Source organism: Microtus pennsylvanicus, chromosome 21, assembly GCF_037038515.1.
Source record: "Microtus pennsylvanicus isolate mMicPen1 chromosome 21, mMicPen1.hap1, whole genome shotgun sequence".
NCBI lineage: Eukaryota > Metazoa > Chordata > Mammalia > Rodentia > Cricetidae > Microtus > Microtus pennsylvanicus.
The window spans coordinates 6,547,780-6,573,691 of record NC_134599.1 but is presented as its reverse complement, the minus strand read 5'-3'; positions in this window follow the sequence as shown (position 1 = coordinate 6,573,691).

Here is a 25,912-nt window from a genome sequence, read left to right as displayed (position 1 = left end):
AGCACAGCTCTCCCATGAGTATCAACAAAATACGGCATATCGAGTTGCAGTATCCTCCTCCTCATGTATTAAGGCTGGCCAAGGAGACCCAGCGTGAGGAACAGGGACCTAAAAGCCAGTAAAAGAGTCAGAGATGGTCGCTGTTCACACTTCCCATTGTTAGGAATCCCACAAGAAGACCAAGCTACACAACTGTAACATATATGCAGAGAGCCTATGTCAGTCCCATGCGGGCTCCCTGGTTGTCAGTTCACTTTCTGTGAGCCCCCATAGCCCAGGTTAGTTCATTCTGTGAGTTTTGTTATGATGTCCTTGGCCTCTCTGGCACTTCCAATCCTTTCTGCCTCTCTTCTGCAGGTTTCCCCGAACTCCACCTGATGTTTGGCTGTGGGTCTCTGTATCTGTTTCCATCACTTGCTGGATGAAGCCTCTCCGATGATAATTGGGATAGGCACCAGTCTGGTCACAGGAGTTGGCCAGGTCAGGCTACCTATCTGCTAGGAGTCTTAGCTAGGGTCATCCTTGTAGATTTCTGGGAGATTCCTTTGCCCCAGGTTTTTACATGACCCTGAAATGTGTCCCCTTTCCAGTGGTCTCTTTCAGTACTCTCCCCTCTGATGTCCTCCAGCCTGCTAACCTGATCACTCGCGTTCCCATCTCCACCAACCCTCAGTCCACTCATGAAATCTCTCCCGTTCTTCCTTCCCAGGGAGATCTGGGTGTCCCTCCATGAACCCTCCTTGTTACCCAGCCTCTCTGGGTTTGTGGATTGTGGCATAGCTTTCCTTTATTTTACAGCTAATAGCCATTTATGAGTGTGTACACATGGTGTTTGTCTTTCTCAATCTGGGTTACCTCACTCAGGATGATTTTTCTCTAGTTCCATCAATTTGCCATCATATTTTCTAGTGTCCTTGTTTTTTGTTTTTATTTATTTATTTATTTATTTATTTATTTGGTTTTTCGAGACAGGGTTTCTCTGTGGTTTTGGAGCCTGTCCTGGAACTAGCTCTTGTAGACTAGGCTGGTCTCGAACTCACAGAGATCCGCCTGCCTCTGCCTCCCGAGTGCTGGGATTAAAGACGTGTGCCACCACCGCCCGGCTAGTGTCCTTGTTTTTAACAGCTAAGTAATACTCCGCTGTGTAAATGTGCCACATTTTCTTTACCCATTCTTCAGTTGAGGGACATCTAGGTTGTTTTCAGGTTCCTGCTATTGCAACTAAAGCTGCTATGAATGTAGTTAAGCAAGTGTCCTTGTGGTATGATTGAGCATCCTTTGGGTAAATGCCTGAGAGTTATATAGCTGGATATTGAGGTAGATTGGCTCCCCCACCCCCAAATCAGGTTTCCATAGATGTATGGATTAGTATCAGGGTCTTTGATTTGATTTCATTGATCTGTGTGTCTGTTTTTATGCTGATATCTGTGTGGTTTTTATTACTATAGCTCTGTAGTAGAGCTTGAAGTCAGGGATGGCGATACCTCTGGAGGTTCTTTTATTGCACAGGATTGTTTTGGCTATCCTGGGTTTTTTGCTTTCATATATGAAGTTGAGTATTGTTCTTTCAAAGGTCTGCAAAGAATTGTGTTGGGATTTTAATAGGGATTTCTATGAATCTGTAGGTTGCTTTTGGTAGGGTGGCCATTTTATTATGTTAATCCAACCAGTCCTTGAGCATGGTGGATCTTTCCATCTTCTGATATCTTCTTCAATTTCTTTCTTCAAAGATTTGAAGTTCTTATCATACAGGTCTTTCACTTGCTTGGTTATAGCTACACCAAGATATTTTATATTATTTAAGGCTTTTGTAAAGGGTGTTGATTTTCTGATTTTTTTTCTCAGTCCATTTATTGTTTGTATATACGAGGGCTACCGATTTTTTTTTTTTTAGTTAATCTTATATCCGGCTACTAGAGGTATTTATCAGCCATAGGAGTTCCCTAGTAGACTTTTTGGGGTTGCTTATGTATACTATCATATCATCTGAGAATAATGATATATTGACTTCTTCCTTTCCAATTTGTATCACCTTGATCCCCATAAGTTGTCTTATTGTTCTAATTAAAACTTTGAGTACTATATTGGATAGATATGGAGAACGTGGAAACCTTGTCTTGTTCCTGGTTTTAGTGGAATTCCTTTGAGTTTCTCTCCATTTAATTTGATGTTGGCTATTGGTTTACTGTATGTTTCTTTTATTATATTAAGGCATGTCCCTTGTATCCCTGATATCTCTAAGACTTTTATCATGATGGTGTGTTGAATTTTGCCAAAAGCTTTTTCAACATTTAATGAGATAATCATTTTTTTCTTTCAGTTTGTTTATATGGTGGATTACATTGGCAGATTTTAATATGTTGAACCATTCATACACCTCTGGGATGAAGCCTACTTGGTCATGGTGAATTATTTTTTTGATGTGCTCTTGGATTCAGACTGTCAGTATTTTATTGAGTATTTTTACATCAGTGTTCCTGAGTGAAAGTGGTCTGTAATTCTCTTTCTTAGTTGAGTCTTTGTGTGGTTTGAGTATCAGGGTGACTATGGCCTCATAGAAATCATTTGGCAATGTTCCGTCTGTAAAAGGTTTCATTTTTACTAAATTTTTATGTTCCTTTATGAGAGTAAGATTCCTAATGTGTACAGTGATGTATTTCCTAAACAGAGTCCTGTGAAGAAATTATAGAAGTTATTTCTTAAAGATAAGTAAAAATGAGAAGTTTTAATTAGACTAAGAAGAAAATACAAATACAATTAAAACAAAAAGCGAAGACACCATAGCTGATCCACTGACCTACAAAGAGCAGGAAGGGATGTAGCAACAGTTTGCTCCAGCCGTCCAACTGAGAAGAGACATTCCCACTGCCAGGGTGAAACCGTGGAGTAGAAAACCCAACCTAGCTGACAGCAGACAGCGGAGTGAGCCCAGTCACAAAACCATCCTGCCAAGAGATGTCTGAGGAACTGGTGGGTCAGTGGATGAATTCCACCAAACTTTTATTTCCTACCAAACTTTGAAGGGTTAATTAGTGCTAATTTTTCTGAATTTAAAGAAGAAATGTTTCCGCACTCATTTTCCGATGCCGGGATTCCTTTAATACCACAGCAAACAAGGGCACTGCCAGAAAAGAAAGCTGCATGTGGGCGTCGTTGATAAACATGTACGATTCTAGGACAACTGGTTATCCTTACAGGGAACACAGAAGAAAAAGAGAAAGGGAACAAGTGGGGGAGGAAGGAGAAAGGCAGGGCTGAGGAGACGGTGTGAGCACAAAGACCTTAGGTCAACCACCAGAACACATGTAAGAGGAAAGCCTAGCCCGTTGTCATGGGGTTCTAGTCACAGCATCTGGAGGAAACACAGGTGGCTCTCTGGAGCTCACTGGCCAGCCAGCTGCAGGCTAGTGAAAGCCCTGTCTCCAAATACAAAGTAGAGAGGAGCTGCTTCCAAGGAGCACCTGAGGGTGTTCTCTTACTGCTGTTGCATGAGCGTACGTGTGAAGAACATGTGTACATGCCGCCTGCATATGTGCACATATGCACCATACAAAAGAAAAAAAGCTGTACCTTTATCTTATAGCAAACACAGTAATAAACACAAGATGGGTTAAAGACTTAACTAGGAGACTCAGAACATAGAAACCCTAGCAGAGGGCCGGCAGGATGTCCGTGAGTGAAGGCACTGCCGCCAAGCTTGAGTGTGATCCCTGGAACCTGCGTGGCGGAAGAAGAGACATGACATCTTTAAATTGTCTTCTCACCTCCAGACATGTGTCATGGCATGCAAGTGTCTCCCAGTAAATTCAATAAATGAAAATTCAATGCTTTTTAAAATCCAAAACAAACAAACAAAAACATAGGAAAAAGCTCTTTTCTCATTGAATTTAGCAATGGTTTCATGACCATTCCAAAATGCCCAGGAAAGTAGAATTCTCAAGCAGGGCTATCCCACACCAAGAAGTCAGAATTCCTAAACAGGGCTACCCCACACCAAAAGTTAGACAGCAAAAGAAGTGACAGAAGGAAAAGGTGCAGTGGCAGAGGAGGGGGAGGGGAGGGGAGCAAACACTTGTAAACTAAATGTAGACATTTCTAATATCCAAAACAAAGAAGGAACTCGTGCAACTTACCACAGAAATGCAGATTAAAAGTGGACAAAGGATTTGAACAGACAGCTTTACAACAAAGACACATAGCTAATGACTATAAGAAAAACTGATCACTATCATCAACAGAACACAAAGCCACATGAGAATTCATTTCATACTTTCTAGATTGGTAATCTTCAAAAATAAATATTGTTGATCAGTTAGAGGAAAAGGAACCCATGTAGAGTGTTGATGGGATATAAGTTGGTACAAACATGGATAATTGTAAGAAAGGTCCCTTTAGAGCCCTAAATAGAAGAGCCAGGTGCGTCTCTTAAATGTCGATTGTACGTAGAGAAACTGAGAACAGAACATTGGTTTCAGGGATCTGGAGGCAATGGGGATTTTGGTTAAAGAACAGAGATTTGGGTTTATAAGTTGAACAGGTCTAGAAATCTAACACTTAGTATGGTGAATACATTTAGCAATGCTGTAAAATGGACTGGAAATGTGTGGAGAACAGAGCTGAAATGGTCTCATCATAAAAGAAACAGTGGCAGTTTGAGGTGAGGTGATAAATGTATAATTGGCTTAGTTGTTTGCAATGCTCTTTGTCAGTGTGCTCCTTTGTCAAAGGATTGTGTTATATGCCATATATATATATATACCTCATTGTCAGTCATTATACTTCAGTAACGAGGGAGCGGGGAGACGATATAGATAAAAGTCAAGAGGAACAGCTCAGGCAAAATGCCAGGCAGATCTCACGGTGCCTTTATCAGGAGGCACAACTAACTGCATTGAGAGAAGATCTGGGTAAGAGGAGATGAAGTTGTTGGAATGGAAAGAATAAGTGAAAAACATTAAACTGTTCTCCAGAAAGCAAGAGTCCGTAGGAGGTTCTCGAGGGTGTGGTGCCTTGTGCAAAAGAGGAACTTCAAATTAGTGCCAGAAGCAGATAAATTGAGTATGCAAGCCAAGAGAAACTTTTATGCAGAGATTTTATCTGTTTTACCTGCCTTTGTCTCCAAAGCACCTAGACAGTGCTTGATATGAGATCCAAACTCAACTCAGTGCTGTGACTAATCAAAAGAAATGCTGGCAAAAGTTCACTTAGAAATCACTGCAATGAATACCTAGGCTGCAAGCCAAGACTAAAGTGGGAAAAGAATGCCTACGTGCAACGTGAAAACTACACGGGGGAGCTGTCGTGCGTGCTGAGTAACCACACACCCAGGGAGAGCGAGAACGTGAAAACTACACGGGGAAGCTGTCGTGCGTGCTGAGTAACCACACGCCCAAGGGGAGCGAGAATGTGAAGACCAGGATGAGCTGAACACTTGATGATAAAGATCCCAAAGCTGTTTAGGGGAAAGTGATAAAGAATTTTTCATTCATTCATTCATTCATTCATTCATTCATTCATTCATATTCATTCATTCATTCATACATCCGTCCATCCATCCACTCATCTGGCAACACTGCAAGCAGAAGGAAAACCTATAGGGACTTCTTTGTAGATCTGAAGCATCAAAAAGGACAGTGAGGTGGAGCTGGGTGTCTAAGAGGAGAGGGGAGCACCTGGGTTGAAGATCTGTCTTGGGTGCTGAGCATTAGGCAGTGGGAATGTGGCCTAGGACTGCAGAGACAGCGGGGGGGGGGGGCACTTTTCTACTTGAGAGCCGCAGTGTGGGTATGGGACCTTTCTATGTAGATACTGCCTCTGCAGATATAATCCAGTTAAGAAAGATGAGGTTGTAGATGATGGCGCACGCCTTTAATCCCAGCACTCGGGAGGCAGAGGTAGGCGGATCTCTGTGAGTTCGAGACCAGCCTGGTCTACAGAGCTAGTTCCAGGACAGGCTCCAAAGCCACAGAGAAACCCTATCTCGAAAAACAAAAAAACAAAAAAAAAGAAAGATGAGGTTGTGCGGTATGAAGACTGCTCTAAATCCAATGGTACTATCCTTATCCCAGATAGAGGGGTGGGGGCACAGTAACCTGGGAGAAGTCCACCTGAAGATGAAGGAAGAGACTGGCATTCAGCAGCCATGCCCAAGGAGCACCAGCATGGGAAGGATTCTCCTGAGAGCATCCTGAGATGGTGGTCCCTCTCATACCTCAGTTTTAAACTTCCGACTTTCAGGACGGTGGAAGAATACATATTTGCTGTTTTAAGTCACCATTCATGACCCTTTGTTAGGAGAGCTCCAGGAAGCTGGTTCAGTCACGCTCTAATGTTGCTATGGGATCTGTTATTGAACGGCGTCTAACTGCTTTTCTTCTCTCTTTCTCTGCTCTTATCTGTGTTAGCAAGCTTTCTAACTGCTCTGGCAAGATGCCTGGCAGAATAATTTAAAGAAAGAGCGACTTATTCCGGCTCCCGTTTCAGGTGATCCAGTCCGTCGTGACAAGTAGGATGTGGCATTCATAAGGAGCTGAGTGTCAGTGCTCAGCTGCGTTCTTCTTTCCCTTCCTTTACTCCATCTAGGCCCTTGGCCCAGAGGCGTTGGCATTTGTTGCCACGGTAACAAAGATACTTATTTCCCCCATCAGTTAGCCCTTTCTGGAAATGCCCTCAGATACCCCAGAGTTGGGCCTCACCCGTCTCCCAGATGGTAGATTAGTCAAGTAGACACACCAACCTACGCTTGCTGGATTTGCTGGAATTTACTAAATGGTACACCAGTGTCACATTAGATGAAGTGTGTTCTCTTCACTTGTCCTTCAACTATTGACCATTTTGCCCTAGAGCCCATAAACTCTGTAATCACGTGTTTGTATAAGCCAGGGCCGGAAGTGTCAGGCTTCATTCTGTAATGCTTGGGTCCTCAGCACATTGCCTTGCAGCCCTGGTTTTCACACTTGATTTGGTGGTGTGTGGCTGGCCCAGAAGTCATAGCCTACTTCGAAAACCTACTGTTGCCTCAGAGAAAACAGCAGACAGCTCCCTGCCCAGAATCGCTAGTGATGGCAGGTGTGGGGGGATTTTAGGGGGTGAGTGTTCACTGAATCATACAATATGAGAGCTGGAAAGGACCGTGGGGTCATCCAGTTCTACCCCTCGTTTCACAGTTGTAGGAACTGAGATCAAGGGGAATAAAGGGGCTTGTCCAAGTCGCACGGCTGCGAGTGAATTGCTGGGTCTGGAGCCCAGCTCTCTTGAGTTTTCACTTAGTGTTCGTCGTTGTTTGCCTTCCTCAAGAGAACATCAGAAGTCAGATTTGGGGAAGTTCTCAATCAGATCTAAGTCTAAAGCAAGGAGGTCGGGTCCCCAGAAATGGCATCTTCTCAAGTCCTGCTGCCTCATCTCTTGCCATTCTTTGTTAGTGTCTGGCTCATTCTCTTGTGTTTCTTCTCCACTCTTCAAGCCTCCCATGTTGCCGTCACACATGACCATGCCTGGCACTAACTTCCTCTTCTCCTTGCCCATCTGCCTTCTAAGACTCGGCCCCAAAGCTCTTTTATACAATTGCTGTTACCATTAATCCCTCCTTTCTTTAGCTTTCCACAATATCTGTGCTCTGCACAAACATAATTTAGGTTTGAGTTTGCTGCAATTAGTCTAACTGACTACACAAGTCATAGAAAGCCTAGGCACATCATTCTTTATCTACCAGAACCATGGGGAAAGGAGTCAAGATGATTTATAAGGATGCTTCTTACCTAACAGTCTATGTCTTCAGAAGATTTTGAGCTTCTAAAGAAGGGAGATCTTTCCTCTTTTTCTATTCCCTTGTCTAGTAGTTCTCAACTGTCCGCAGGAGACATTTGACAACATTGGGTGGTGACAACTTGGGGAAGTAGCTGTTCCTCTGATCTAGTCAGTAGAGGCAAGAAATGATGTTAAATAGTCTATAGGACACAAGACAACTTCCCACAAAATGGATTTTCCAGTCAAATATCAATGCTGGAAGCTGAGTAGACCTTCACTTAGTCTCTGGCTCAATATCATAAACACACAGAAGACAGTGAATGGGTGCTTTCATCTTTCAGAGAGAATTGTCTTTATAGAAGGATTACTCTTGGACATGAGCTGCCACAGGGGAAAAGAAACAGAACCGAGCAAGACCAATGTTAAACCAAAGAAGGGAATCTCCCCTCATTTAGTTTCTTTATCAAAGATGAACTGTTCGGGATATGATCAAAGTCCAGTGTATGCAAGTATGGAAATGCCACAGGGAAACCCATTCATTTTATAGTTAATATGTTCTAATAACTACAGCAAGAATGTGGCATCTGAGTGGGGGAGAAGGGTGGGGAATAAAGTAGAGACAAATGAGGCAGAGGCTAAACTAGAATAGCAAGAGATGAGACAGAAAGAGTTGAGAGGAGACCTCTGGCCTCCTTTGATGTAGGAGGTCTTCTATCTATCTGCTGTTTCATTGGTTAATTAATAAAGAAAACCGCTTTGCCTGATAGGTCAGAACATAGGTAGCTGGAGAAGATAGAACAGAATGCTGGGAAGAAGGCAATGAGGCAGATGCCATAGCTCTCCTCTCCGAAATGGACGCAGGTTAGAATCTTCCCGGTAAACCACCACCTCGTGGTGCTACACACATTAATAGAAATGGGTTCATCAAGATGTGAGAGTTAGCCAGTAAGAGGCTAGAGCTAATGGGCCAAGCAGTGTTTAAAAGAATACAATTTGTGTGTTGTTATTTGGGGTAAAAACTAGCCGGGCACCGGGAATGCAGTCCACTGCTCCTTCTACACTCCTTGATTAGTCAGCAGGGAGAAGGTGGAGAGTAGTAAGGAAGGAAGTGTTGGATGGTGAAAATGAAGAACAGGAGCTATTTGCTTTCTAGGAGGTGTTGATGTAAAGAGCTCATCTTTGATACATCTCCAGGGTAACACCTGAGGAGAGGCTCTGGGAACAGAATACATGTTGCATGCATGAGTTCCTATTTACACCTTCCCTGGAAGGAAAGTTGGGGATGAAAACGCCTTTCACTGGTGGATGGAGAAAAACTGGTCCCATGGTCTCTAGCAGAAAGAAAACATCACAGGCACCCTGTCTTCCCTCCCATCGGAGTCCTCTAGAGTGGGAGCTGCTGCATGACTAAGTGAGAGCAGTGAGTCTGCCCAGCCTTTGCCCTTTGCATGGCTGTGCTTCCCACGCTCTTCTTCACGCCACCAGGTCTGCCTGTCTGCTTAGGCTGCAGCATGCGGTTCACGATTCCTTTGACCCCACCCCACTCCTATCATTTCATAAATATAATAAATCCCAGACATAAAGAATCTAGAAAACTCCTCAGAAGGTTGGGGCTGAAGGTAGCAGCCACAACCTAAAGCTCTCTTGAGGTGGTCATCTTGTCCTTAGCCTCTCTGAACACTTGGCAGAATGTCCTATGACTAGCTCGCCGGCTGTCAGAGGTATTGAGCAAGGTTTCTGTTTGGATTTCTTTGCGGGAATAGATGCTTAAGTTACACATTGAAATTCACAGGAATATTTCAGTTCCTCGTAAGCTCTTCTAATCACGTTGCTTCGAGTGCAGTATTATTCGTGGCTCCTCACTGAGGAAAAGTTCTCCTGAGGGGACTTCCAAGAGTTAGGAGATCTCGGAGTGCTTGGTCCCACACAGTTCATGGTAAAGCAGGCTGAACTGGGTGTATGAGAATATCCAAGAAACAGGTTTTTTTATTATTATTTAGATTCCTCTCTGTTGGATGGGATTATGAATGAATTCCACTTGGTGTGTTTTCATGTTTTCTAGTAATAGAAATGACAAACCGAAGAATTGAAGGATACCTCTGTCTTTAAACATTGATATAAAGGTTTGGGGTGGGGGACAGTATTCCAGGGGAGGCAGAGGTGCACACATAAAATGAACTAGATAGTAAGTATATTTCTGCCGCTGTCTTGTACGGCAGAAGAATGCATGGCTCCTCTTGGTAAACGGTCTGGAAAGAACACAGAAAGGAGAATGTGGCTGCTTCTTCCTGGCCTCGTGACCTCTTCTGTTGGTGTGGCATTTTGTTTGTTACCCACTCTTTAAGGTTGTGCATCTCCTGCAGTTGGACATCTCACACCAGGCAGCAGTCCACAGAGACGCTGTGAAGAAATCAAGTGAGAACCTTGAGCCACCACTGAGAGCCCCTTGCATTGCGTGCCCCCGCTCTGGAATTTCTCCTCACCTTTCTCCTCTGCGATCGCCTCAGAATGCCATGTCAAGAGAGGCGGGGCGTCTCAGCCTTTCAGCTCTGGTCTTGCTTTCATAGTCTTTTGTGCCCACTCAGCTGGCTGCAAGTGAGGCTCATTTTACAAGAAACTACCGGTAAGGTTCAGAGTGGGAAAAGATGAGTAAACTCTTACTCTCTAGGTGGGGCTTGAGGAGAGGAAGAAAGGGAGATCCCCTTTCACCATATGAACCCGTGTTATTTAGCAGGGCTCTGCTGAACGATTCTAGCTCCAAGAGCGAACGATGTGGTTTAGCCCTGGCCACCCTGCTTTTCTCACTGAGAAACCAGCCCTGTCCATAAGTCGGTGTTCAATATCTCACCGTAGTTCTTTCCTTTCCCCAAGTGCAGAGGAGACAAGCTCCTGGAATGATTTGGAGCAGCACATTGTAGGCAGAAGCTTGGACCACCACCCATGCATACGCCCTGCACGGGAGTATGCAGGACTGTGACTGTGAGCAGTTTCACCGTGTAGCTAGGTTCTGTTGGGTGACGTAGCTGATGTTTAGAAGGGAAGACAATCTGACGGTCTGACAGAGCCCTTTAGAATAAGACTTCTGTAGCTGCTCAAGTCCCAGCAAACTGTTGGTCTAAACCTGTTTTGTAGACGCAGTGAACATCATAGCCAGCAAGAGAGCTATCTCATCAGGGCATGCTTAGCTCTCGGCAATCAGCCGAGGAATTTTTCAGGACCAAAGCCTGAAAGGATTTTGAAAGACTGATATCAAAATCCTGCCTGAGTTTCCACATGGCAGTCTGCCCTGTGGGTTGACTTGCCAGCCCCCGCATCTCACAAGTCAGCTCTTATAATAAACTTTCAAATATATAGTTTTGGGTTGTGGAGAAACCATAGGGATACATCGTGACCTGGTTGCCCATGAGCACCAGATGGATGGAGAGGAGCTCTGAGATTAATTTGGAGGAAGTGGAAGCCGCCCTGACACTAGGCTGCAGCATGGCTGTCCCCCAGGCAGTGAGTGCTTCATGTGCTGTGCAGTCAACTCTAACCTGCTAGGACTACAGGCCTGTCTTCAGGAGAGGTCAGGCTTTTGTAATTTTAAATAAAATTGCCTGAATTCTAAACATAAGTTAGTAGTTCAAGAACATTTTAAAGAGAACCCAAACATGTCCAGAACATGGGCTATTTTATAAGAGAATACTGGTTTCATCTTTTAAAAAAACGCCAGTCATACTGTGGTGGGAGCTGGGGCAGGGAAGCAGGCAGGCTAACAGCAAATCTTTTCCTCTCTTCCTCCTCCAAATGTAGTCCTCCAGGCTCACCCAGCTCTGTAGCAGCACCTTCTGGGACCTCCCCTTCCTCTCTGTCCCCACCTCCAATAAATCAGATCTTCTCCAACCTTCCTCCCCACTCATCCTGTGGTTGCAGCCCTAATTCCAGCAGACATCCCCTGGCAACCCGCTGGTCAAACCTGCCAGAGAAGCAAGCAGGCCAGGGAAGCAGGCAGGCCAGGGAAGCAAGCAGGCCAGGGAAGCGGGCAGGCCAGAGAAGCAAGCAGGCCAGGGAAGCAGGAAGGCCAGGGAAACAGGCAGGCCAGGGAAGCAGGCAGGCCAGGGAAGCAGGCAGGCCAGGGAAGCAGGCAGGCCAGGGAAGCAAGCAGACCAGGGAAGCGGGCAGGCCAGGGAAGCGGGCAGGCCAGGGAAGCGGGCAGGCCAGGGAAGCGGGCAGGCCAGGGAAGCGGGCAGGCCAGGGAAGCGGGCAGGCCAGGGAAACAGGCAGGCCAGGGAAGCGGGCTGGCCAGAGAAGCGGGCAGACCAGGGAAGCGGGCAGGCCAGGGAAGCGGGCAGGCCAGGGAAGCGGGCAGGCAAGCTTCAGATCTTCACTCTCCCTCCTCTTTTCCAAATCCAGTTCCTTGTCTCACCCCCAGCTCTAGAGCAGATCTTCTGCTGTGGCCTCTCCTCACTCTCGGCCCCCATTCTCAGGGCATAAGCAGATCCTGATGAAACACCCTCTTTTCCTCCTCCCCATGGACTTCCTCAGCTCTCCCTTCTAACCCGTCTTTATTCATAAATGTCAGCTCTCTATATAACTAGAAACACATTGTACTGGGAAACCCCGGTGGCCACAATTGAAGCGTTCACTACTGGGCAGGCAATACAAAGCCAATACATTATCCTCTTTCCTTTTTTTTTTTTTTTTTTGAGATAGGGTTTCTCTGTGTAACAGTCCTGGCTGTCCTGGAAATTGCTTGGTAGATGAGGCTGGCCTCAAAATCACTGAGATCTGCCTGCCTCTGTCTCCCAAGTGCTGGGATAAAGACAGGAGCCACCAATATCTGGCATTTTGGATTTTTGTTTTGTTTTGTTGGTTTTGTTTTTGTTTGGTTTTTGTTTGTTTATTTGGTTGGTTGTTTTTTTTCTTAGTTTGTTTTATTTTTGTTTTTCAAGATAGGGTTTCCCTGGAACTCTGTAGACCAGGCTGGCCTTGAACTCACAGAGACACCTCTGTCTCCTGAATGCTGGAATTAAAAATGTGCACCACCACAGCCTGGTAGCACTCTCCTAAGAACCAGAGAGAGGATCAGAAACCAAGGAACAAAGCACCCACCCAACAAAGACAAGACCAGGTATCAGCACCTAAAATCACAATCACCCCAAACCCAGATGCTTAGACACCAGCATAAAAGCACAATCAATGGCAGCCAAAGCAATATGTTCCCACTGGAGCTCACCAACCCTACCACAGTAGGCCCTGGGAAATATACAATAGATGAAGCATAAGAAAAGGACCTTAAAATAACCGTGATGGGTACTATAGAAGCCCTTAGAGAGGAAACAAATAAATGCCTTGAAGAAGTCTATGAAAACACAAACAAACGGTGGGAGGAAATGAATAAAACAATCCAAGACTTGGAAGTGGGAATGGAATCAATAAAGAAAACTGAAACTTAGGGAAATCTGGAAATGAAAACTTTGGGAATTCAAACAGGAACCTCAGAGGCAAGCCTCACCAACAGGATACAGAAGATGGAAGGGAAGAGTTTCAGGTATTGAAGACAAGATAGAAGAAATGGATACCCCAGCTAAAGAAAATGTTAATTTTTTTTAAAAAAAATCCAGGCATAAAACATCAAGGAAATCTGGGACACCATGAAAAGATCAAATCTCAAAATGACAGGAAAAGAGGAAGAAAAAGAAACCCAGGTTAAAGGTACAGGAAATATTTTCAACAAAATCCTAAAAGAACGTTTTCCTTGCCTAAAGAAGAATAGGCACAAGAAACATACAGAATACCAAATAGACTGATCAGAAAAGAAATTCCATAAAACACTATGCATGCTGAACAAAGAAAGGATATTAAAAGCTGCAAAGGAAAAAGACCAACTGCAATATGAAGGCAGACCTACTAGAATAACACTTGATTTCTCAATGAAGACTCTAAAAGCCAGAAGGACCTGGAGAGATGTTGTACAAACTCTACAAATACCAGCCAGGCTACTATACCCCGCCAGACTTTCAATCACAGTAGATGAAGAAACAACGACAGTCCATGATAAAGCCAAATTTGTATAGTATCTGTCTACAAATGCAGCCATACAGAAGTCACTAGATGGGGTACTTCAACCTGAAGACATTAACTACACCCAGGAAGACACAAGGAAGAAATAATCCTGGTCAGCAAATCAAAAGGTGGGAGCATAATGCAGGAATAAAATAACAGAAATCAGCTAACACTGCTCGTTGATATCTCTGAATCTCAATCATCTCAATACCCCGATAAAAAGACAGACTAACAGAATGGATACGAAAACAAGATCCACCCTTCTGCTGCATCCAAGAAACTTACCTTAACATCAAGGATGGAAAAAAGATATTCCAAGCAAATGAACCTAAGAAGCAAGCCAAGGTAGCCATTTTAATATCTAAAATATAGACTTCAAACCAAAACTAACCAGAAGTGATAGGGAAAGACATTACATTCTTATCAAATAAAATCCACTAAGTGGGAATTATGATCCTTTATATCTATACACCAAACGCAAGGGCACTCAAGTTCATGAGAGAAAGATCCAACTAAAATCACAGATTAACTTTTACACACTGATGATGGAAGACTGCAATACTTTATTCTCACCAATAGACAGGTATCCAGATATAAACTAAACGAAGAAATGCTGGGAGCTAACTGACGTATTGCAGAATATTTGTTTAACTATGTAAAGGTGTGTTGTATTTGTTATTAATTATGAAAAGATGTGTTGCTCTTTTACCTTGCCTGTTTAAGGCACTGGATTGGCCTAGTAAAAAGTTGAACAACTAATAGCAAGGAAGGAGGTATAGACAGGACTTCCAGGCAGGGAGAATAAGTAGGAGGAGGAATTTAGGCTGGGGGAAGAAAAGAGGCACCAGAGAGGAGCCAAGGGCCAGACAGACAGACAAGGAGGAAGCAAGAAAGCAGGACATACAGGATGAAAGAAAGGCAAAAAATCCCTAAGACAAAATGTATATGAATAGAAACAGGTTAAATTAAGTTAAAAGAACTGGTGGGACAAGCCTACGCTAAGGCTGAGCATTCATAATTAATAATAAATCTTCATCTCTTTCTTTGGGCGCTGGTTGGAGGCCCAAAGAAAATTCCAACTACATTGATGTCATAAACAAAACGTACCTGAAAGATGTTTACAGAACATTTTACCCAAACACGAAATAAGGTACCATCTTTTTAGAAGCTCATGGAAATTTCTCAAAAATTGACCTCACAAGCACACCAGTCTTAACTAATAGAAGAAAACTGAAATAACTCCCTGCATCCTGTCTCACCAGCACTGTTTAGATCTGAACATCAACAACAGAAACAACAGAAAGCTTATAAGCTTATTGAAGCTAAACAGCTCACTACTGAGTGAAAAATGGGTCAAAAAAGAAATTTAAAACTTCCTAGTGTTGACTGAAAATGAAAACACAGTGTATTCAAACTGACAGGACATAATGAAGGCAGTTTTAAGAGGCGAACTCATGGCACTAAGTAACTATATAAAGAAATCAGAGCAATCTCATTCTAGTAACTTAATAGCACACCTGAAAGATATAGAACAAAAAGAAATCACACCCTAAAGAAGTAGACAGCAAGAAACAATCAAACTCAGGGCTAAAATCAATAAAACAAAACTCAAAAACATTACAAAGAGTCAATGAAACAAACAGTTGTTTGAGAAAATCAGAAAGATTGAAAAACTCTTAGTCAATTTAACTAAAAGATAGAGAGAGAGAATATCCCAAATAACAAAATTAGATATGAAAGGGGAGACATAAAAGCACACACCAAGGAAATCCAGAGAATCATAAACTTTAAAAGCCAATAATCCACCAAACTGAAAAAATCTAAAGGAAATGGATACTTTTCTTGATATAGACCACCTACCAAGGTTAAATCTAGATCGGAAAAGCAATTTAAACAGATTTAAAACTTCAAGTGAAATAGAAGCAGTCTTTACTAGTCTCCCAACTAATATAGCTTAGGACCAGGTGGTTTTAGTGCAGAAATCTATCAGACTTTCAAAGAAGAGTTAACCAAGACTCCTCAAATTATTCCACAAAATAGAAATGGAATATTTCCCAATTCATTTTATGAGGTCACAGATACCCTGATACCATAACCATATCAAGACCCGATGAAAAAAATTACAGACCAGTTCCCCTTGTGAACATAGATGCAAAAAAACTCAACAAAATACTTCAAACCAAGTCCAAGAACACATCAGAAAGATCATCCACCATGATCAAGTAGGCGTCATCCCTGAGATGTAGAGATGGTTCAACATATATAAATCGATAAATGTAATCCACCATATAAACAGACTGAAAGACAAAAACCACACGATCATCACATTAGATATAGAAAAGGTCTTTAACAAAATCCAACACTCCTTCATGATAAAAGTCCTGGAGAGATTAGGGATAGATACACAGGACATATCTAAACACAAAAAATGGCAGGCAACAGAAAGCCTACACCCAACATCAACTTAAATGGAGAAAAGCTCAAAGAAATTCCACCAAAATCAGCAACAAGACAAGGTTGCCCACTCTCCATACTTATTCAATATAGCACTTGAAGTTTTAGCTAAAGCAATAAGACAACTAAAAGAGATCAAAAGGATACAAACTGGAAAGGAAGAAGTCAAAGTATTATTTTTAGATAATATAATCGTATACATAAGTGACCCTAAAAATTCCACAGGGAACTCTTACAGATGATAAACAATTTCAGTAAAGTAGCTGGATACAAAACTTAAAAAAATAAAAAAAAACAGCCCTCCTATATACAAATGACAAATGGACAGAGAAAGAAATCAGGGGAAAAATACCTTTCTCAATAGCCTCAAAAATATAAAATACTTTGGGGCAAGTGAAAGACTTGCATGATTAAAACTTTAAGATTAAAAAAGAAATTGAAGAAGATACCAGAAAATGGAAAGATCTCTCATGCTCATGGGTTTGTGAGATTAATATAGTAAAAATGGCTAGTCTACCAAAAGCAACCAACGGATTCAATACAATCCCCATCAAAATCTCAACACAATTCTTCACATGTATTGAAAGGACAATTTTCAGCTTCATATGGAAACACAACAAAACTCAGAAGAGCTAAAAATCCCAAACAATCCAAGAATTGCTGGAGGTATCACCATCTCCAATGTCAAATTTTGCTATAGAGCTATAGTAATAAAAATAGCATGGTATTGGCACAAAAACAGACATATTGATCAATGGAGTTGAACTGAAGACCGAAACATAAATCCACACACATATAGACATCTGGGAAAAAGATAGCATCTTCAACAAATGGTGCTGGTCAAATTGGATGACTGTATGTAGAGAATCCTAACAGATCTATGCTTATCACCCTACACAAAACTCAACACCAAAGGAATCAAAGACCTCAGCATAAGACCTGATACACTGAATCTGACAGAAAAGAAAGCGAGGAGTACCCTTAAACTCATTGTCACAGGGAAAGACTTTCTAAACAGAACCACTGTTAGCACAGGCATTAAGATCAACAACTAACAGATGGTACCTCATCAAACTGAAAAGTTTCTGCCTGGCAAGGGACACCACCATTTGAACAAAGTGGCAGCCTACAAAATGGGAAAAGAATTTGTTTTTTTACCAACTACATTTCTGATAAAGGACTAATATCCAAATTATATAAAGAATTCAACCAGGCAGTGGTGGCCTTTAATCCTAGAACTCGAGAGGCAGAGACAAGCGTATTTCTGTGAGTTCAAGACCAGCCTGGTCTACAGAGTCAGTTCCAGAACACGTTCCATGGCTACACACTAAATAACCCAGGTTGTTGCAATAGCTACAGGTTGCTCTCCAAAAGCTGATGGCGAGGCCCTATTGCTAAAAATAACACTTACATAATTCATTGAATGTGGTCAAGTTGAGCTGGTGTCTGCCTAGAAGCTTCACCCATTGGCTAGTGTTTTTGGTAAAGGAAGGTACTCTGTATGCTATCAAAGGAGAAAGGTAACCAATCCAACTACAAATTCTTCCATCTACAATGGTGTCCTCTCTGCGAGTTACGCTATGTTGTTGTGCAATGCTGGCACAAAGCTTGTAGGAGTAGCCAATATCTGATCTGACTTGAGGCTCACTCCATGAAAGAAACCCATATCCCAAACTGCTTGGGTGTCTAAGAAGCTGAGACTCGATAGCTCAGGGACCTAGTGTAAAACCAAAATCTACTGATCTTTAAAAAAAAAAAAAGCCGCAATAAAATGACTCCCAATAACATTCTACTATACTCATAGATCAGTGCCTTGCTCAGCCATCATTAGAGAAGCTTCCTCCTGCAGCAGGTGGGAACAAATACAGAGAGCCACAGCCAGACAGTGTGCAGATATTGAGAGACCTTGGAACACTCAGACCTAACAGGTTGTCTCCATCAAATCCCTCCCTGCCAAGGCTCAGGGAACCTTGCAGAAGAGAAGGCAGAGTATAAGAACCAGAGGGAATGGAAGATACCTAGGAATCAAAACCTAAACACAAGACCAACACACATATGAACACACAGAGACTGAGGCACCATGCCCAGGGCCTGAAGCTATCTCCAGTTGATAACCATTTACAAGTGAAAATTAAGTTTTCTCCTAGGGAGTCTCACCAGGAAGACAAACTACTCCTAAGGGTAGGCTAAATACCAACAGTAGATGGTCAGCAGAGAGTGAACCCAGAGGTGTATAGGAGGCTCCTTGTCTCATCATGTCCTGCCAGGGCCTTTTATTATTGATTTTTATTTAGTTTTTTTTCCTCTTTACAAGTTTAGTGTATATAATATGGCTTCCAGTTTTGTGTTTTTATGGGATTCCTGAATACGTGAGCAAGTGGGTCTCTGTGTCTATTTCTAATTCTTGGGCCTTCTTTTGGGCTCTTTTCCTTCTATTTGTTTGTTTTGTCCTATTTCAATTTGTTTGTTTGTGTTCTATTATGTTTTATTTTATTAAATAAATATTAATAAAATATTATTTTATGTTATTGAAGATAAAAGTCCGAGTTGGTAAATGGACACTTTCCCAATGAATCAGAACGTGGGAATTTTCATTCTAAACTCCAGTCAGTTATAGCAAAGTCATTTCAACCATATAAATAATAAATGTTGCTATGGTCGCACTAAAGAACAGGAGTATGCATTTTATTAAGTAAAAGGGTTTTTTAGTGAGAGACATCTTTCTTTTTGCAGAGTAGTTCACCTGTTTTCTAGAACTGAAATGAAGGTCTGCTGACCGTGCCCAGGGATGACTGTGAACAGTTTGCAGTCTGTGTACTGGGGAGAAAGGGGGAATTCCCACAAGGGTTTGTTTTTTTCCCCAGATGAGTATTGGCATACTATCTTCAGCTTATAAACTACTATTGGCTATATTTTTACTTCAAACATCTCCTTTTCCTTGTCAAAAATAACTTTAATATTTCCTCTGGCATTTGGATGTATCCAAAATGTTATCATAACATTTAGGAAGCGAACTTGGGCATTTCAGTGTCTTCAGCGTGGAGAGGATCATGGTGTTTGGAGCAGGTGGACAGAATGGCCCTGTGACTTCTCAGCTCTCTTTTCAGCTCCTGGAGTCTGTGTGCCGGTTTTAAACAGATAGCGTTGTTATACGGCTTACCTTCCTTTTCTATAACTTCCTCGGAGGAAATCAGCCCGCGCTCTATAACCTCCCATCCAAACACAGCAAGTGAAGCATGGGATGCTGCTTCATCTCCTCCACAGACATGGCAAAGATTCTCTCCGCTCTGGAATTCGAGGTTGAAAGACAGCTGCTTCTTCTTTTTTTTTTTTTTTTTTTTTTTTTTTTTTGATTTTTCGAGACAGGGTTTCTCCGTAGCTTTTGGTTCCTGTCCTGGAACTAGCTCTTGTAGACCAGGCTGGCCTCGAACTCACAGAGATCCGTCTGCCTCTGCCTCCCGAGTGCTGGGATTAAAGGCGTGCGCCACCACCGCCCGGCAGACAGCTGCTTCTTAAGGAAATTGTAGGGCTTGTGGGATAGCTCAGCAGGCAAAAGCACTTGCCACCGAGCCTGCTTACCTGAGTGTGATTCCTGGAAGCCAGATGGGGGAGGGGAACACCAGTTCCTGCAAATTGTTCTCTTACGTCCACACTCAGGCCAAGGTGACACACACCTCGCGTGCGCACACAGACACAGACACACACACACAGACACACACACACATCCATGAAGGAAAGGAATTATAAAACCTTTGTAAATAGGGAGAGGAGAGGAAGGAAGGGGAGTGGGAGAAATGTATAACTCAACAAAAACAATTTAAAAAACTTTGTATATTGAGAAAGTACCCCACCTGCTTCAGAGAATCAGTTATTTCTGTCTTTTTTTTTTTTTTTTTGATTTAGGAAATACACAACACAAGGAAGGCGGTGTAATCTTTGAAAAATAAAAACCCAATCCCTTCTATTTGTCTGATCTGGAGTAATAGTGAGGAATAAGGGCCCTTACCTCATTGCCAATACCATTTTCTTATTCATTCATCAAGTCAGATTGGAGTGTGTGTGTGTGCGTGTGTGTGTGTGTGTGTGTGTGTGTGTGTGTGTGTGTGTGTGTGTGTGGTGGTGGTGGTTTGAATGAGAATGGCCCCCATTGGCGCCTGTATTTGAATGCTTGAGGCCCAGTTGGTAGAGCTGTTGAGAGGATTAGGAACTGTGGCTTTGTTGGAGGGGTTGTGTTCCTGGGAGTGAGCTGAGGTTTTAAGGCTTGTGCTACTTCCAGTTGGCTCTTTCCCTCCCTCGTGGGCCAGGGTTAAGCTCTCAGCTGCTGCTCCAGCGCGCTGTGCTCCTGCCTGCTGTCCCCACCATAGGGACACCGACTCTAGACCTCTGGAACTGTAAGCAAGTCCCCAATAAGCTTCCCTGGGCATGGTTTCTCCTCACAGCAATGGAAAAGTAACTAAGACAATGTGTAAAAGGTGTTTTTTTTCAGATATTCGGAGAGAAAAAGAGGTTTATATGCAGGCTACACTGTGATAAATTCTAGGCAAAGGAGTGATTCGCTAAGAGAACATAGGAAGGTGAGTTTTGGTCATAAAGAGATAGGAACTAACTTTCTAAACTTTCTACCATTCTTTTTTTTTTCTTTTAGTTTTTCAAGATAGGGTGTCTCTGTGTAGCCCTGGCTGTCCTGGAACTCGATCTATAGACCAGGCCGTTTATCTTCCTCTGTCTCCTGAATGCTGGTGTTAAAGGCATGTGCTGTCACTGCCCAGAGGAAATGACTTTCTAAGCATAACTTAAAATCAGAAAGACTTGACCATATGAAAATGTTAAAAAATATATATGACAAAATATACAAAGAGCAAATGGCAGGAGGGGAGAACATTTGCAACACATGTTGGAGATTTAAAAGATTATATTTCTAGTTTTTCTTTAAAGAAAAAAAAATAAACAGAAGAAAAAGAAAGACCCCAGTTAGAAAAGTAGTTCTAAAAACAATATAAAAATTACAAATTATCGACCCTTCCTCCATCTCAACCATCCCAATTCCCCAAGCTCTCCCCAATCCTACTCTTCTCCCTTCTCTCTCCCCATTTCTCCTTCTCTCCAATCCTCCCCACCCCCATGCTCCCAACTTTTGCCCAACAATCTTGTCTACTTCCAATATCCAGGAGGATAAATGTTTTTCTTTGGGTTCACCTTCTTATTTAGCTTCTCTAGGATCACGAACTATAGGCTCAATGTCCTTTGTTTATGGCTAGAATCCACTTATGAATGAGTACATACCATATTCCTCTTTTTGGCTCTGGGTTATCTCACTCAGTAAATGGGAGCAGGGAAGAAGATATCTTAACTAAGGGAGCCATTTTAGGGTTGGCAAGATACTTGGCTCTAGAGGGGTTCCCAGGTGTCCAAGGGAACCCCAGGTAGGTCCTTGGGCAGCAGAGGAGAGGGTTCCTGAACTGGCTTTCTCCCATAGCCACACTAATGAATATCTTGCATATCATCATAGAACCTTCATCTGGTGATGGACAGAGATAGAGACAGAGACCCATATTGGAGCACTGGACTGAGCTCCCAAGGCCCAGATGAAGAGCAGCAGGGAGAACATGAGCAAGGAAGTCAGGACTGCGAGGAGTGCGTTCACCCACGGAGACAGTCTGACTGATCTAATGGGAGCTCACTAAGGCCAGCTGGACTGGGACTGAAAGAGCATGGGATCAAACTGGACTCTCTGAATGTGGCTGACAATGCAAATCAAGCTGGGTGGCGGTGGTGCACGCCTTTAATCCCAGCAGGAGGATCTCTCTGAGTTCAAGGCCAGCATGATCTACAGAGTGAGTTCCAGGGCACGCTCCAAAGTTACAGAGAAACCCTGTCTCAAGCCTCCCCTCCCCCGCAAAATTGCAAATCAAAATTTCTATCTTATCTATGTGCGTATAGATGTATATTCAGACAGACTTACCTTTCCAGCTCAGACTTGGCAAGGTTAATGTAAGTGTGACACTGGTGAAAATGAGAACCATGGGGAGCTTCACTGATGGGGGTGCAATGTCAGGACCTTCTGAAAGGGCAATATGAAAGCATCTGTAGAAGCAACAATACGGTTCTTCGGGTCAGCAATGCTTTCATCAATAGACAAAAGCGACAGGGATATTACAGAGGAATTCTCACAGTAGGTAAGAAGTCTAACACACTTGTGTTTATTGTCCCCAGGCTGCTGAGACAGTGAAGCAAGAATGGAGACTGATGTGTTTTCTGGTGTGAGGCAGAGCTCGCCTCTTGAAACAGAGAAATCTGTATGTGATTCTCTATGACAAGTCCATCAGGAGTGAGTCTGCTCCGGGGCTCAGCGTCTGCTGTCATCCTTAGCCATCAGGGTCCCACAAGGATGCAGAGTGGCTTGAGACGTGGGGTGGAGAAGCTCGACTTATGCTTGTTGGAGCTGGGGAAGCGGCATCTTCAAGCCTCTGCTGATGGGCAGGTACTCCAAGGAGCTTAGACCTTTCCAGGAAAGTGATGCTACTGACTGGGTTGGTAATGACCTGGCATTAGGTGACTGTAAACAGTGGGCCACACTGAACCATAAATGGCATGTGAGCTAGGGAAGAATGTACCCATCTTCAGTGTGACATTCTCCCACACACAGGGTGTATAGAAACAGAACCGAGAGAATGCATATACATAAAGGGTTTCTTAGATGGTTTACACGGTGTGGTCTGCCTAGCCCAACAGTGGCTGTCTCCCGACGGAAAGGCCAAGAATCCCATTTGCTCAGCCCATGAGGCTGCCACCTCAGCAGTCCAGAGGATCCTAGAGAGCTGCTGCCCTTCAGTCTGTGTTGGAATCCCAAAGAAGCAGGTTCTAACACCAGCAAGGGAAAGCCTCAGCCACGGGATAGATGACCTCTATAGCCAGCAAGTGTGAGGGCCAGCAGGCAGAAAGTAAAAGCTTCATTTGCCTGTGTCCTTTCGTGTGACCCGGATTTAGGATGGGTCTTTGAACTCAAGGGATCCAATCAGGAAAATCCATCACAGGTGTGCCCAGCTGCTTGCGTTTCAGTTGATTCCAGATGTCATCAGGTTGACAGCTGAGATCAGCCATCATATAGGGTAGGTAATTCCTCATAGCACTTTAGGGTTACTCTCTAACAGGTTAAAAATGTTGAACCATCTCCATTGCTGGGAGCGATTGCTTGTGCTAACTGCCAGTACGGCAGAGCTAGTCGGTCAGGCTAAGCGATGTAGAAAGCCCCATCTTACCTGTCGGCAGGGATCCAGCTGAGCACCAGCATTCGAAGCTCTCTGCTGCTGCTCCACAGTTTGGGTCGTGTGGCTTGCTCCCTCCCTGACAATGGGCTAGCTCCCTTGAATGGCTGCCATTGTGGCTTCTCTGTCCTGATGGATCGTACCCTGGAGCGGTGAGCCAAATTGTTCACCGTTTGCTTTAGTCAGAGCACTTAGTCACCACCGCAGTAAATAAGCCAGGAGGCCAGCGTGACGTCAGGAGGCCAGGGTGATGGCGTACATCTGTAGTCTAGCAGGCAGGAGGCTCACATGTTCAGCATCACATCGCTACATAGCGAGTTCCAGGCTAGCCTGGGCTATTAGAGACCATGTCTAACTAATTTTTTTTAAAAGTTCTGTTTACTTGGAATACTAATTTACTTTGTGTTCTATCCAAGAGAAGCCCCACCGTAGTTAAGAGAGAACAAATACCCTTCTCCTACTCTCCCTCTCCCCACCACACACACACACACACACACACACACACACACACACACACATACACACACACCCCGTGTCAAACAGAGCAGATTCTTTCTCTATCACCAGGCTAGTCTTGAACTCAGGATCCTTCTGCTCAACCTCTCAGTCCTAGTATTCCAGAGATGACACCGTACCCAGACAATCCTGTCCCTGCATTGCTCCAGGAAGTGTCCTGACTGCAGAAGCAAGGGAATGGATGACACATGGACACAGAGAAGCCAGAGCTGGGTGGAAGGGGTCCTCTGATGGCACCCTGGAAACTGCAGAATAGAAGGTGGGGTTATCGCACACAGATAAGCAAGACGGCAAGGCTATTATACACAGGTGAACAAGGAGGCAGGGCTAGCTAATCGAGGTAGGGGCAGTCTCTGTAAGAGAGCCGTGTTTAGGCTACACACATCCAGGGAGAGAAAGCTACAGAGGACATTATCTGCACACACTGTCAACATTTACATTCAGACCAGAGGAAGGCTTTGCCATCTCTTTGAGCATCACTAGGAAAGGGTTTGCCACTCCCATGAGGCTGAGGCAATGGGGTTTTTGACAAGACTATGGCCCTTCAAGAATACACATTCACTCAGGACTTCACTCAATCCCTACACTCGGCTGAATTTATACATTTAAATAAAACATGTGCCAAAGCCAGATGGTGATAGCACACGCCTTTAATCCCAGCACTCGGGAGGCAGAGGCAGGTGAATCTCTGTGAGTTCAAGGCCAGCCTGGTCTACACAAGGCAGTTCCAGGACAGGCTCCAAAGCTACACAGAAATCCTGTCTTGAAACACTAAAATAAAAAAAAAAAGTGCCTATGTTGGACTCTAGCGTCCAAACACCGAGAAGGAGTCGCCCCCAGAGACCATCTCACACACCACAGCCAATGCAAAAGCATGAGGATTTTATTAATTCTGTCATGACAGGGTCCCCCAGCATTTGGGAAGCTGAGGGACCTCGAATAGCTGGTACAGTCTACTTTTAAAGGGGCCACAGAAGCAAGTGGGGTTGTTCTTTGGCTATTCTGATTGGCTTATTCAAAAGGGCTATTACCAATAATTGACTGGAGAGCTGTTGCCAGATCAGATGACGTAAGAGGTCATTTTGACCCCGTTTCCCAGGGGACCGAACCAAAACATATGTATATGGGTAATTGTTCAGGAACTGAGTACGTGCGAGTGTAGCTGTTAGGTCCTTGGTTCCCAGGGGAGGAGGGGAAGCACTAAGGCACAGAGGCTGAGAGGATTCAGAATTGTCAAAAATGGCTTCAGGATTGTCTTAAAGTCTTACATTCCCTCCTTTTATTTGGTCAAATATCTCAATCTTGAGATATTAGTAAATTTGGAGGACCAATTGGGTCTGTACACAGAGATTAACAAACCAGTGTTGTTTCCTCATAATAGGAGGTCCTGCTTACAGGCATAGCCAACAAGATTGTGTCAAGCTGGGGTCAGTACTATTTAGCAAAGAAAAGGCCCCCACTACCAGATTAAACAGTCGCTGGCCAGTATTAGAGCTTGCCAGCAGTGAAGCAGGGTTGCAGAAGGGTTCTTAGCACTAGGAGTGGGGCCTATTGGGGGCTACCTCGGCAGGGGCTAGCTGGCCCTGGTCAGGCAATACCGGGTTGGGCCCTAGTACTACGGTCATTGGAGGTGTTACAACAACTCACAGGGTGAACAGAATCCCTATGTCTTTTCTTCCTGGATCATATAACTATAAACCCCAAGTATTGTCTGTTAACTGGTTAGCTCTTTTTTTTTTTTTTTCAGTGAAAGTGATTGTGATTTTAGATTTTTTTTCTGGTGTGGTACGGGTGAAAGAGACTAAGTCCTTTTTGTTAACCCTCAACCAGGAGACATTGACATTGGTTTTACATCCCCAGGCAGCACAATAAAATTTTTTAGCCCC